This window comes from Callithrix jacchus, chromosome 12, assembly GCF_049354715.1.
Source record: "Callithrix jacchus isolate 240 chromosome 12, calJac240_pri, whole genome shotgun sequence".
NCBI lineage: Eukaryota > Metazoa > Chordata > Mammalia > Primates > Cebidae > Callithrix > Callithrix jacchus.
In genome coordinates this window covers 83,580,123-83,593,582 of record NC_133513.1, presented here as the reverse complement: position 1 = coordinate 83,593,582, position 13,460 = coordinate 83,580,123, and the positions used below count along the sequence as shown (strand labels likewise).

Below are 13,460 nucleotides of genomic sequence, written 5' to 3'. Positions count from 1 at the left end.
AGATTTGTCTCTGATTCCCTAACTATAACCTTACATAAGTCATTATGCCTTATCTCTAAACTTCATTCCTCATCTTGATAGAACTATCTCTGTGGAGTTAATGTGAGGATTTAATGCGATTACATTCACAGCTGAACATGGTGGCTTATTCCTGTGATCCCAGCACTTTGGGAAGTCAAGGCTGGAGAATCAGTTGAGCCCTGGAGTTCAAGACCAGCCTGGGCAATATAGCAAGACACCATCTCTGCAAAAAAAAAAAAAAAAAAAAAAAAAAAAAAAAATCCTGTTGTGGTGGCATGTGCCTGTAGTCCTGGCTACTTAGGAGGCCAAGGTAAAAGGATTGCTTGAGCCCCAGAGGTTGAGGCTACAGTGAGCTGTGTCATACCACTGTACTTCAGTCTGGGCAACAGAACAAGACCCTGTCTCAAATTTAAAAATTTTAAGAATTAAAAATATATATTCACAAAGAGTTTAGCCAATGGTCTGACTCAATAAACATACACTGATAGACAACATTGTTATTGATACTGTTGCTAATATAGTTCAATACTGACCTGTATCAGGGACTTAGGTTCCACCAGTCAGTCAGGGCAGCTTCCTGAGACCAGGGAGTTGTTTGAATGGGAGGGCTTGCTGATGATGTTCTTTCTGACTCTCCTTTTCCATCCTAAAAGGAATAAGTAAATCAAGTTTACCTTTAGGAAAAACCTATATTGGGGCTTGATGAGGCTGCAGGGAATGCCACCGTGCCCTCCAAAGCACTCTATGTGTTTATTGATGTCAGCAATGGGGGCCAAAATATATTCCATGATCAAGTTCAGATGCTGCTCCAGGTAAGTCAGTGGCTTGAATTCATTCATGCTGAGGTGGGATCAGTAGGTCAGTCAGGAAGGATATGTAATTGGTATCTTTTATAACATTTTAGTGAATGGGGAGGGCTTGGGTGCATCATCACACTTCAGGGGGCATCAAAGCTGCCCTTGCCCTTTCCTTGCGTACTTCCTGAGTGTCAGATATTCTCCTGTGCTTCCATGCCCCAGTACAAGTTGTTTCCTCTGCTTGGAAGGCTCTTCCCTTGTCTGCCTATTTTTCCTAGACATTTTTTGAGATTCAGCTAAAGTGTCACAGCCTTTGGGAAGCTGTCTCTGACACCAAGGTCTGGGTTACATGTCCCTCTCAAACTCTTCCTTAGTCCCCTGAGCTTCTTTCTCTACTCTCATCATGCTGAATTGTAATTGTTTATATTTCTGGGTCCCTTACACACCAAATACTGAGGTCCTTCGGGACAGGGCATCTCATTTATCTGTGTTTTCTTCCAGCTCCTATTGGTATGTGGAAGGTGCTCAATAAATGTTTGCTGGATTAGTGGTTGAATGAATAAATGAATAAATGGATGAAGCAAGCAAACAAGCAGTAGTTGACTGTTTAATTGGGTCTTGGTATAAAACAGGTAGGCAGAGGAATATGAAAGGGAGACATAGAAGCTGCACTACTGATGACCCATTTCTGCCTTGGTGGGTTGTCTTTTTTTCTTCCCCGAGTTGACACCTCATCATAGCTGCCAGAACCATTTGTTCTGTAACTTTGAAGGCTTAGCTCTGCTTCTGTGATTTATAAGTACACTGCCAATTTCATTCCCAGGATGTTCTGTCATGAAGTTCTTCCTGTAAAGGTGGTCAGTACAATGGGATTTTACCTGCATAGTGTAATACCTCATTATGTGAACATCCCCAGCGTGGAGATGGTTTAGCTTACTAGGTTAGTTTCCAAGCCCTAGAGGCAAGGCTGGGCACTGGAAATAGTATGATAGCGATGGAGATTTCGAATATGCATGCACAAAATGGGAAATCATGAGATGAACTCTAACCTTATCTCCATAACCTCCCAAAATACACACAGTACCACATCTTGGATGAGTCAGAGGCATTTTTACATTTCCACAGTGGGTTCCTGTCTTCCTTCTTTTTCCAGGGAATAGCAAATTTTTCCTGGAAAATTCCGAGGAGACTGTAACATTCCCCACTCCAAGATATAAGTTGTGTGCAGCCTTGTGATAGGCTGTAAAAACTACCCTCAATTCTTCATGTTCCTACATGCACACCCTCTGAAGGGTGACTTTACAGTGCTTCCCATACAGATTTTAGAATCGGCCTTGTAACTTGCTTTACCTAATGGGATCTTAGCAAACATGACACAGCAGAGAGGTGAAAAAGGATGTTCATTGCAGTTGACCTTCTTTTTCTTCTTTTGGGGACCCTGTGACTGCTAGCTACCATGTGAAGAAGCCCACATTTGATAATGAGAGGCCTATGGCCTACTCATTCTATTTCCTTGGCCGCCAGTTGCCAGTCAGGTGAATGAATGAAGTTATTATAGATTGTCCAGACACCAGCAGATCTATCACCTGACCACAGACACAGAGAAAACCAACTGAGGTAAACTGAACCTGCCTGGACTGGAATAACCCAGCTGACTCACAGAAGATCAAGCTGAATAAAAGGCTGTGATTTAAGCCACAAGGTTTTGCAGTAGTTAGTTATACAGAAAAAGCTAACTGATGTAGCAAGCCTTTAGTGATTTTTACCCCCCTCTGTCCTGAATTTATGGTCCCATATTACATAAACATGGGAACATAAATTCAGGACAGAGGGGGGTAAAAATTAAAGCAAAATGTTCACTCTATCGTGTTCTTTGGATGGTTGTTGCTCATGAGCCTGCCTCCCCAATAGACTTTGGATAGTCCAAGGGTAGGAGCACTGTCTGCAGGACTAGTAGGATTTGCACATCTTAGGCCTAGCCCAGTGCCAGGCACTAAGAATGTGTTCTGGAAATGTGGATAGGCTGCATGAATGTGTGCAGCTCAACTTTTGAATCTTGGCTTCTGTGTCACCAGTAGCTCCTTAATTTTTTTCCCTCCTACTCCTCAGTTAAGTATACAAAGCTTGATGTTTGCTATATTCTTAAAATTTTTTATTTTGACATTCTCTTTTACAGTTATGGTGCCTTTTACCTATCTTTGTAATTTTTTAGTGTACCCATAGATAGAGAATAGCAAAGTGCCTCCAATATCTTTCAAAATAGGATTATGTAGTTATAAAAGATACCAGCCAAAATAAAGCCTTTTGATAATAATCCAAGTTTCCTTTTTCTAAATTACATTTTTCAAATTGCATTATGTGATGATTGATTTTTATTTCATTTAGATTTAATTTTATTTTCAATGTGTAAGTTTCATATTTTCAAAATGAACAATCTTCCCAATGAAAGCTATTAATTTCATCTTGTCTAAGGTGATAACTCTTCAAACAAATCATTTATTGTATCTCTTCAGTAAAAATTCCTCATTATTACTGGCATCTTGGGAACTCCAGGAAGTCATGTGAAGGAGGCCCCCTGAGAAAAAGTGAAGGAAAAGGAAGGTAACTCAGTTAAAAGCCATTAACAACTCCCCAAAAAGTTCTTGTCAAATAAATTCTCAATGTAGGATTAATAATTAAAGATACTATTTATTAGACCCTGTGCTACATGCTGAATATTTATTTTAATCTTTACAACCACCTAATGTGGTAGGTTCTATTATCCCCAGTTTAGAAATGAGGAAAGACTTAGATAATTTAATCGGGTTACCTAGAGTCAGAACCTGGAATTGAATCAGCATGGGTATGCTTTCAGAGCTGGTGCCTTAACTCTTAAGCTTCACAGAGACAGGAATGTAAAATATGGTCTATTCATGGTAAATCGTGTATCCTCTTTTATTTTTTTTGAAATTTCTTTTAATTTCCACATACTGTTTCCTCTTATAAAAAGAGAAAAATCAAATAACATATCTGGAGCTTGGAAGATCCCCTATAGGCATGATCTCAACACTCTGGAATATTCTCTACAGTGGTGGCGTAGGGGCTAACCTTGGTGTGTAATTTGGTTCATACTCATTTCTAATGGCCTAGGAGTTTCAGGCTTGGCGTGCCCGAGGTCAGTTGAGGTTGAATTATCCTCATAACTACCAGAGAATGTTACAACTGGAAGGGACCTGTGCTAGTTCATGTCTCCAAGTCTACTCTACCCTCTTCTACTCTGTTCTCTTCCCTGGGAAACTGACATGCTGTTTGTCTTCATTGGGGTCAGCCAATGGAGAGTCCAGGGAAGGATATCAGAGGGAGTGGGAAGGTGGAGAGAAGACTCCCTGCTTGTAGGGTTACCTTGCACTGACTGTGCCCTTGTCTAGAAGTCACTGGTCTTTTTCAGAGATCCCTTGCTGCATAACTCCTTCCTTCTGGACCACATTCCTGTCTTCTTCCCTCCTTCCTGTGGGCCTGGGTTGGCGAATGTTCTGTTGCTGAACTTGGTGTTATTTTTTATTTTTTTTGAGACGGAGTCTCACTCTGTCACCCAGGCTGGAGTACAGTGGCATGATCTCAGCTCACTGCAACCTCCACTCCGCAGGTTCAAGTGATTCTCCTGCCTTAGCCTCCCGAGTAGCTGGGATTACAGGCACCTGCCAATGCGCCTGGCTAATTTTTGTATTTTTAGTAGAGACAGGTTTTCACCATCTTGGCCAGGCTAGTCTTGAACTCCTGACCTCGTGAGCCACCGTGCCTGGCCTAAACTTTCTTTTATGGTTTTCCTACCTCCAGCTCATGCCTCTGCAAATAGTCTCCTGGAACTACCCTAATTGGAATGTGCAATCTATTTCTTGCTGAGACCCTGACTGATAGAGAATTTTGGAGATTATGTAGTACAACCTTCACATTTTATGAAGAGAAAACCAAAGTATAGAGACATAAGTGCCTGTTTGAAGTAACTGCTAAGCGGCTGAGCCAGAACTTGGAAGGTGCACCAGACTGAGTTCATGTCTGGGGATCCTCCCACATACCCCAGTGTGGAAAGTCCAGTGCGTGGCACAACATTAGTTGGAGTAGGTGTTTTATTTTATTTTTCCCATTTTTGTGGAGCATCCTAACTGGGCCAAAGCTTTCTTTTTTTTTTTTTTGAGACAGGGTCACTTTATCACCCAGGCTGGAGTGCAGTGGTGTCATCTCAGCTTACTGCAGCCTCTACCTCCTGGGCTTAAGTGATCCTCCCAAATCATCTCTCCATGTAGCTGGAACTACAGGCATGGGCCACCACACCTGGCAAATATTTTTGTATTTTTTCTAGAGATGGGGTTTCATCATGCTGCCCATGATGGTCTCAAACTCCTGGACTCAGGCTGTCTGCCCACATTGGCCTCCCAAAGTGCTAGGATTACAGGCATGAGCCACTGTGCCTGGCTGGCTAAATCTCTCTATAATGACTTTTGCCCACAGTATTGCTTAGCTGTACTTAGGCAACTTTTCAGGTATGACATTTGCCTTTTCTTAGGTGTTCCAGAATAAACAAATTCCATGAATGGGCTACTGTGTTTATCTGGTGACAAATTTAGAAGCTGTGTAAGCAAATGGTTTTGGTGTGAGTGTAATTAATGCCTTTCAGGTAAATGATTTTTGTTCTTTAATAAATGGCAGTGAATCAGGATCTTCTTCAAAGGAAGAATATTGTTACAGTTTATGGGTAACAGTTATTGAGTGGTATTGACATTTGGATTACTGAGGCTGGCTGTTGTGGGTGTACTGACACAAGATAAACAGTCAATAAATATTTGTCAAATTTTAGGATTGTTTTTTCTATTTCTGTGAAGAATGTCATTGGTATTTTGATATGGATTGCATTGAATCAATAGATTGCTTTGGTTAATATGGACATTTTAACAATATTGATTCTTCCAATCCATAAACATGGAATATCTTTCCATTTTTTTGTGTGTTCTCTTCAATTTCTTTCACTTCTTTGGAAAATTCAAGTAATCCCATTTACTTTTTTCATCTGGTATTGGCATGAGGGTAATACTGGCCTCATAAAATGAGTTTACAAGTTTCTCTTTTGCAGAATAGTTTTAGTAGGATTGATAATTTTAAATATATATATATATTTTGTAAAATGCAGCAGGGAAGCCATTGGGTCCTGAGCTTTTCTTTGCTGGGAGATTTTTTTATTATGATTTCTCTCTCATTACTTGTTTTTGGTCTCTTCAAGTTTTGGATTTCTTTGTGGTTCAATCTTGGTAAGTTGTATGTGTCTAGGAATTCATCCATTTCTTCTAGGTTTTCCAATTTAGTGACATGTTAAGCATCTAATAATCCTTTGCATTTCTGCAGTATCAGTTATGATGCCTTTTTTTTCATCTCTGATTTTATTCATTTGGGTCTTCTCTCTTATTTCCTTAGTTCGGCTAAAGGTTTGTCAAGTTTGTTTATGTTTTTAAAAAACCAAGATTTCATTTTGTTTGTCTTTTGCATGGTTTTCTTCATTTCAATTTCATTTATTTCTGCTCTGATATTTTTTACTTCTTTTTGTCTACTAATTTTAGGTTCTGTTTTCTCTTTCTTTTCCAGTTCTTTAAGATGCATTGTTAGGTTAATTATTTAAAGTTTTTCTACTTTTTTGATGTATGCATTTATAACTACAAAGTTCTCTCTTATTACTGCTTTCACTGTATCCCACAGATTTTGATATATTGTATTTCCATTATCATTTGTTTCAATAAATTTTTCAATTTGCTTCTTAATTTCTTCATTGACCCGCTGGTCATTCAGGAATGTATTATTTAAGTTCCATGTGTTTTTGTGGTTTCCAAGGTTTTGCTTATTGTTTATTTCTTGTTTTATTCCATTGTGGTCAGAGAAGGTACATTATTTCAGCTTTTTTGAATGTGTTAGGACTTGCTTTGTATCCTAACATATGGTCTATCCTTAAGAATGATCCATGTGCTGAGGAGAAGAACGGGTTCTGCTGCCATTGGATGAAATATTGTTTAAATATCTATTAGGTCCATTTGGTCTGTAGTGCAGATTAAGTTCTATGTTAGTTGATTTTCTTTCTGGGTCATCTGTCTAATGCTGAAAGTGAGGTGTTGAAGTCTCCAGCTATTATTGTATTCGGGTTTATCTCTCTCTTTAGCTTTAATATTTTCTTTATATATTTGAGTCCTTCAGTGTTGGGTACATATGTATTTACAATTGTTATATCCTCTTGCTGAATTGACCCTTTTATCATTATACAATGACCTTCTTTGTCTCTTTTCATGATTTTTGTCTTGAGATCTATTTTGTCTGATAAAAGTATAGCTGCTCTTGCTCTTTTTGTTTTTCATTTGCATGAAAAATCTTTTTCCATTCTTTATTTTCAGTTTATATATGTCTTTATAGGTGAAGTGTGTTAGGGTGTTTCTGGTAGGCAACAGAACAGTGGGTTTGTTTTTTTAAAAATCCATTCAGCCACTCTGTGTCTTTTTTGACTAATTTTTGGTTTAATTTTTATTTTTAGTAGAGACATGGTCTTGCTTTGTTGCCCAAGCTAGTCTCAAATTTCTGAGCTCTAGCAATTCTCCCTCCTTGGCCTATCAAAGTGCTGAGATTACAAGTGTGAGCCAACAAAGCCGGGCTGTTCTGTGTGTTTTCATTGGAGAGTTTAGTCCATTTATGTTCATTGTTGTTATTAATAAGTAATGACTTACTCCAACCATTTTTTATTTATTCACTGGTTGTTTTGTATTTTTCTTCTTCCTTTCCTTCCTTTTAGAGAAGATTATTTTCTCTAGTGGTGTAAGGGTTTGAATGAGGCAACTGAGGCCAGTTATCGAAATAAAGAAATTTAATCAGCTCCTGGGTGAGGTGCCATGGTCCCGGGGAAAGGGGCCAGAGAAGTCTCTTCTCTTCTTAGGGCGTGCGATTGTATAGGGAGTGGAGGTAGTTGATTGGATGCAGGGGAAACAAAGCGGAGGTAGTCTCATTGGTTATGAAGGGACTGGACACGGATGAGGTGAGCCTTCACTGGCAGCCAGGCAGGGCTGCTGGCAAGTGGGCTGGCTGAGGACGTACGGAGCAAGCTGCTATAGGGCAGGTCTTGGAGGGATTTTTAAATTTCGGCGGGGCCGAGTGCCTAGTTTGCTGATGAATGCAGGACTGAGATTGGAATGTGGAAATGGGTGTGGGGAGCCTGCCTGGAGAGGCCAGATGCTGAGTAATGCGCTCAGAATGATGACATAGTTTTCAGGTACGGAGAGGAATGGGTGTGTCCATTTGATCCCCGGTGAGGCAACAGCCTTACAAGTGATATGGTTGAATTTCTTTCTTTTTATTTTTTGTATTTGTGGTATTTTGTTTTGTTTTGTGCAGTTAATATGAGGCTTGTAAATAATACCTTACAACCCAGTATTTTAAACTTATAACAACTTAATATTGATTGCATAAACAAGCAAAAACTAATAAAAAGTCTACACTTTACCTTTATCTTCTGGCTTTGAAACTTGGTGTTCTTTCTATTTATGTCTTATTGTACTGTCTGTGCCTTAAAAAGTTATTATTTTTATCAGTTAATCTTTTAGTCTTTCTACTCAAGAGGTGAGTAGGTAACATACCACAATTACAGTGTTATTATAGTCTGTGTTTTTCTGTTTACTTATTATTACCAGTGAGTTTTGTACCTTCAGATGATTTTTTATTGCTCATTTACATCCTTTACTTTTGGACTGAAAAACTTTCATTTTCTTTCTTTCTTTCTTTCTTTCCTTCTTTCCTCTTTCTTTCTTCCTTCCTTCCTTCCTTCCTTCCTTCCTTCCTTCCTTCCTTCCTTCCTTCCTTTCTTTCTTCTTTCTTCTTTTTTGAGATGAGGTTTCACTCATTATCCAGACTGGAGTGCAATGGCGCAATCTCGGCTCACCAGAACCTCCACCTCCTGGGTTCAAGCAATTCTCCTGCCTCAGCCTCCTGAGTAGCTGGGACTACAGGCATGCGACACCATGCCCAGCTAATTTTTGTATTTTTAGTAGAGATGGGGTTTCACCATGTTGACCAGGATGGTCTCGATCTCTTGACCTCGTGATCCACCCGCCTCGGCCTCCCAAAGTGCTGGAATTGTAGGCGTGAGCCACCAGGCCCGGCCCTGAAAACTTCCATTTTCTTGTAGGACAGGTCTGCTGTTGTTAAAAATACCTCAACTTTTGGTTGTCTGGGTAAGTCTTTATCCTTCATATCTGAAGGATATTTTTACCTTAGAATAAAAATATCCTTCAGATATGCAGGATAAATAAAGACTTGGATGTATTATTCTAGGGTAAAAGTTTTTTTCTTTCTTTAGTATTTTAAATATGTTATGCCACTCTCTCCTGGCCTATAAGGTTTCCACTGAAAAGTCTGCTGCCAGACATATTAGAGTTCATATTAGAGCTCACTGTATGTTGTTTTTTTCCTCTTGCTACTTTTGTTGTACCGGCCCGAGCATAGAAAGTCAACACCAAAACAAAAGTATGCCAAATTGCAGGGTCTTTATGGCCGGCGGCCACGGAGGACTCACGTCTCAAGATCTTTAATACCGTAAAACCACCTCGGGAGTGAGGGTGCGGGGCAGGGTTGGGGGTGATGGGCCTCAGACATTCTGAGGGCCAGTGGATTCTGTAAATCACCTCCTGGGCGGAGATGTGGGCGAGGGGCTCTGGTCATTCCGGTGGATTCCTGGGCGAAGATGAGGGTGAGGGGCTCTGGACTCTCCGAGGGCCAGGGGACTTTTTGACATTCTGATTGTTACTTAAGTGGTTCACAAAAGCCAAGATTAGCATTCGTTTACACATTGTCTGGGTAGGGTGGCGATCACAGTCCTTAATTACTTATTCACATTTGAGTTATAGATAGCAGTTTCAACAGAAAGCTGAGGTATGGTTGAGGTATGCAGTTTTATGGGGCTTTTACCATGTCACACTTTCACAATCTTTTCTTTATCTTCAACCTTTGGGAGTTTATTAAATGCTTTCGTGTACTCTTCTTTGAATTAAATCTGCTTGGCGTTCTTTATTTAATCTTCTTTTACTTGGATATTGATGGCTTTCTCTAGGTTTGTGAAGGCCTCTGTTATCCCTTTGAATAAACTTTCTACCCCTATCTCTCCACCCTATATCAAACCATATTAATTCCCTTGGCTGTCCTGGTTTCTCTCTCACTAGGCCATGTGCCCCCCAAGTTCATTGGCTTTGAACCCAGCACAGCACTAGGACTTGCCTTGGAGTTGCAGTCTTTGTGAACTAGACTGCCTTTCTAGTTTGTTTAAGACCCCAGAGCACCTTAGCCTGCAGTGGCAAGGCTTGCTGGAACTCAAGTTCTGACTGCATGGACGATTCCCCTCTGGCTAGGGTTGGTTTAAATGCTCCCTGCATTGATTTCAACTGAGTTCTGGCCGGGGTTGCTTTTCACAGTGACAGACAGCAGTAACTTCCAATGCAAAGTCCCACAATCACTGTGCTCTTTCTCCCCCAAGTGCACAGATTCTCTATGCTTTGGGGCTGCTGCTGGGGTTTGGGGGAGGGATGACATTAGCAATTCAAAAGTGTCTTTCTTACCCTTTTCAGTGCCTCTTTCAGTGATATGAAGTTAAAATTAGGCACTGTGATTGCTCACTTGATGTTTGGTTCTTATGAAGGTGCTTGTGTGTGTATGTGCATGCGTGTGTGTGTGTGCGCGCGTGTGTAGATAGCTGTTAAACTTGATGTTTCTTCAGGGAGGAGGATTGGTGGAAGCTTGTATTCAGCCATTTTGTTCCACCTCCTACTCTGTGACTTTCTTGTGAGATGTAACACATCATTTTATTCCACATAAGCCTCAATTTCCACATTGTAAAGTTGGGTTGATAATACCTTCCTAATAGGGTTTTTTGATGGTTACGTTTTTTTTTTTTTTTTTCCAAGATGGAGTTTCGCTCTTGTGGTCAGGCTGGAGTGCAATGGCACAATCTCAACTCACTACGACCTCCACCTCCTGGGTTCAAGCGATTCTCCTGCCTCAGCCTCCCAAGTAGCTGGGATTACGAGCATGCATCACCACACCCAGCTAATTTTTGTATTTTTAGTAGAGACGGTGTTTCTCCATGTTGGTAAGGCTGGTCACAAACTCCTGACCTCAGGTGATCTGCCCGCCTCTGCCCCCCAAAGTGCTGGGATGGTTAAGCTTTTAAAAAATGTGTATGCCAGGGAGCTTTTTAAAAATCAGTTGTAGAGAGATTATAGACAGTCCCCAACTTAGGATGGTTCCACTTACTATTTTTCAACTTTTTAGTGCTTCAAAGCAATATGCCTTAATCTCATTATGTATGGGGTTGTTTCTGGGTAAACCCATTGTAAGCCCATGGTAAGTCAAGAAACATCGTATTACCTTTACTGTATAGTGCTAAGATGTTACAATTGTCCTTTGAATTGACAGACTCAGTGGGACTGTCTTGTAGGACCTATGATGACATTTTGTTCTGTGTGTAGCTACTTGGGATCTTCTTCTTGTATGTATAAAACTCACTTTTAGTTCTTATTCCAAAGGGTTAACTCAAGAAAATTACTAGAAAACACGTTTCTTATAGCAGCTATCCCCCTTTGTAAGCCAGGATGTCTGGCAGTGTCCGGATCTTTGCACTAAACACTAATGGTGGTCTGAAGCCATGTTCAACAACTCTTTCCCTCAAAACTTCTCAAAAATTCTGAACATTGTTCACGTTATTCCTTCTCATCGCTACTCCTCTGCCAACAACTAAATAAAAAGAAAATTAAAAAGCCTCACTCTCTTAAATTTCAAGGGACCACTTACAAATCTTTATTATTTCATTATGCAGAACAGTTTATGTCTTTTTAGCCTGACTCACTCATCAGACTAGCCTAGAGCCATCCCTTTCACAACCTAAACATTGTGCTATCCCAAGCAAAAGAATGACATATTCCCCCAGGGGTGAATTTCTGCACTTTCCCAGAATGCAGAAGCAGCTTCTGCAAGAATTTCTTTCTTTTTTTAAATAGCAGATTTTCCTTCCTAATAAATGTAGATATGGTTATGATTAATAAAATGCAAATTTGCCTAAGAGCATTTAAGCTATTATGGTAGCTTTCTGTCATTCCGTATTTTCTCAATCAACTGATACTAAAAGTAAAATCATTACTAAATGTGGGCTAGAAAAATGTTTTGACATCTAAAAAGGGTAAAGATGAGACTCTCTGGGATAAGCTTTTAGTTTATGAAACCCTTCCCCGAAGCTTGTGGGAAGCTAGCTGATGCCAGTCTGAATGATCCCTGGTCTGGGGTCTGTGATGGTATGTGTGTTTCTTATTACAAGGTTATGGCCTAAGAAATGAGGCTGAACTCAGTCCAGTGTCAGGGAAAAAGTGATCTCAGAAACGAACTGGACAATTAGAAGTGGGTTAGCCCCAGAAATAGAAACCAACTATCAGGCAAAGCCTTCATGAGGCAATTTGGGGTTCTAACACTACATTATCTACAAATCACTGGATATTTGAGGAGAAATTTAAAAGGGATGAAATACTCTGTTCAAACAAAAGGTTTGAAACCCAGCAGATTCCTGTGGGCTTTGGGTCCCTAGCCTTAGGCATCTCTGTTTAAAGAGGCAGCTTAGCCGGGCGCGGTGGCTCAAGCCTGTAATCCCAGCACTTTGGGAGGCCGAGGCGGGTGGATCACGAGGTCAGCAGATCGAGACCATCTTGGTCAACATGGTGAAACCCCGTCTCTACTAAAATTACAAAAAATTAGCTGAGCACGGTGGTGAGTGCCTGTAATCCCAGCTGCTCGGGAGGCTGAGGCAGGAGAATTGCCTGAATCCAGGAGGTGGAGATGGCGGTGAGCCGAGATCGCGGTGAGCCAAGATCGCGCCATTGCACTCCAGCCTGTGTAACAAGAGCGAAACTCCGTCTCAAAAAAAAAAAAAAAAAAAAGAGGCAGCTTAGTGATAAGGGAGGGGGGAGAGAATTTCTAAGAAGGTGTAGGAATGTAGAGTTACATTTATATATTTTTTAGAAAAGTTTTTGTTGTTGTTTAGCAGCTTCAGTGTGGTATAATTTCAAGATCATAAAATTACTCAGTGTAAGTAGATATAGACTAGTATATAGGTCAGTTATTTTGAGTGAATTTGTAGAGTTTTGTATCAACACAATTCGGTTTTAGAACATTTTTAATATCTCTTACTTAATTTTGTATTGCTATAGCATAATACCTGAGACTGGGTAGTTCATATGTATTAGTCCATTCTCACATTGCCATAAAGAATTACCAGAGACTGGGTAATTTATGAAAAAAAGTTTAGTTGGCTCATGGGTCCACAGGCTGTACAGGATGCATGGCTGGGGAGGCCTGAGGAAACTTTCAATCGTAGGCATGTCTTACCTGTCAGGAGCAGGAGGAAGAGAGAGATGGGGGGAAGTGCTACATACCTTTACACAACCAGATCTCATGAGAATTCACTCACTATCATGAGAGCAGCAAGGGGCTAAGTCTGCCCCCATGATCCAGTTACCTTTCACCTGGCCTTTTCTCTAACACTGGGGATTATAATTCGACATGAGATTTGAGTGGGAACACAAATCAATCTATACTTTCTAAACACTA

General features: G+C 40.4%; 1 protein-coding gene and 1 long non-coding RNA gene across 6 annotated transcripts in view; both read left to right on the top strand.

The window, feature by feature from the left end:
- HTR7 (5-hydroxytryptamine receptor 7) overlaps positions 1 to 13,460 on the top strand; it is a 123,636-nt gene that overhangs the window by 22,312 nt on the left and 87,864 nt on the right. The window lies entirely within an intron of this gene.
- LOC144578504 (uncharacterized) overlaps positions 6,576 to 13,460 on the top strand; it is a 36,714-nt gene continuing 29,829 nt past the window's right edge. The window contains exon 1 of the long non-coding RNA XR_013524406.1: positions 6,576 to 8,091. This is a non-coding gene — a long non-coding RNA (uncharacterized LOC144578504). The remainder of the gene's footprint in view (positions 8,092 to 13,460) is intronic.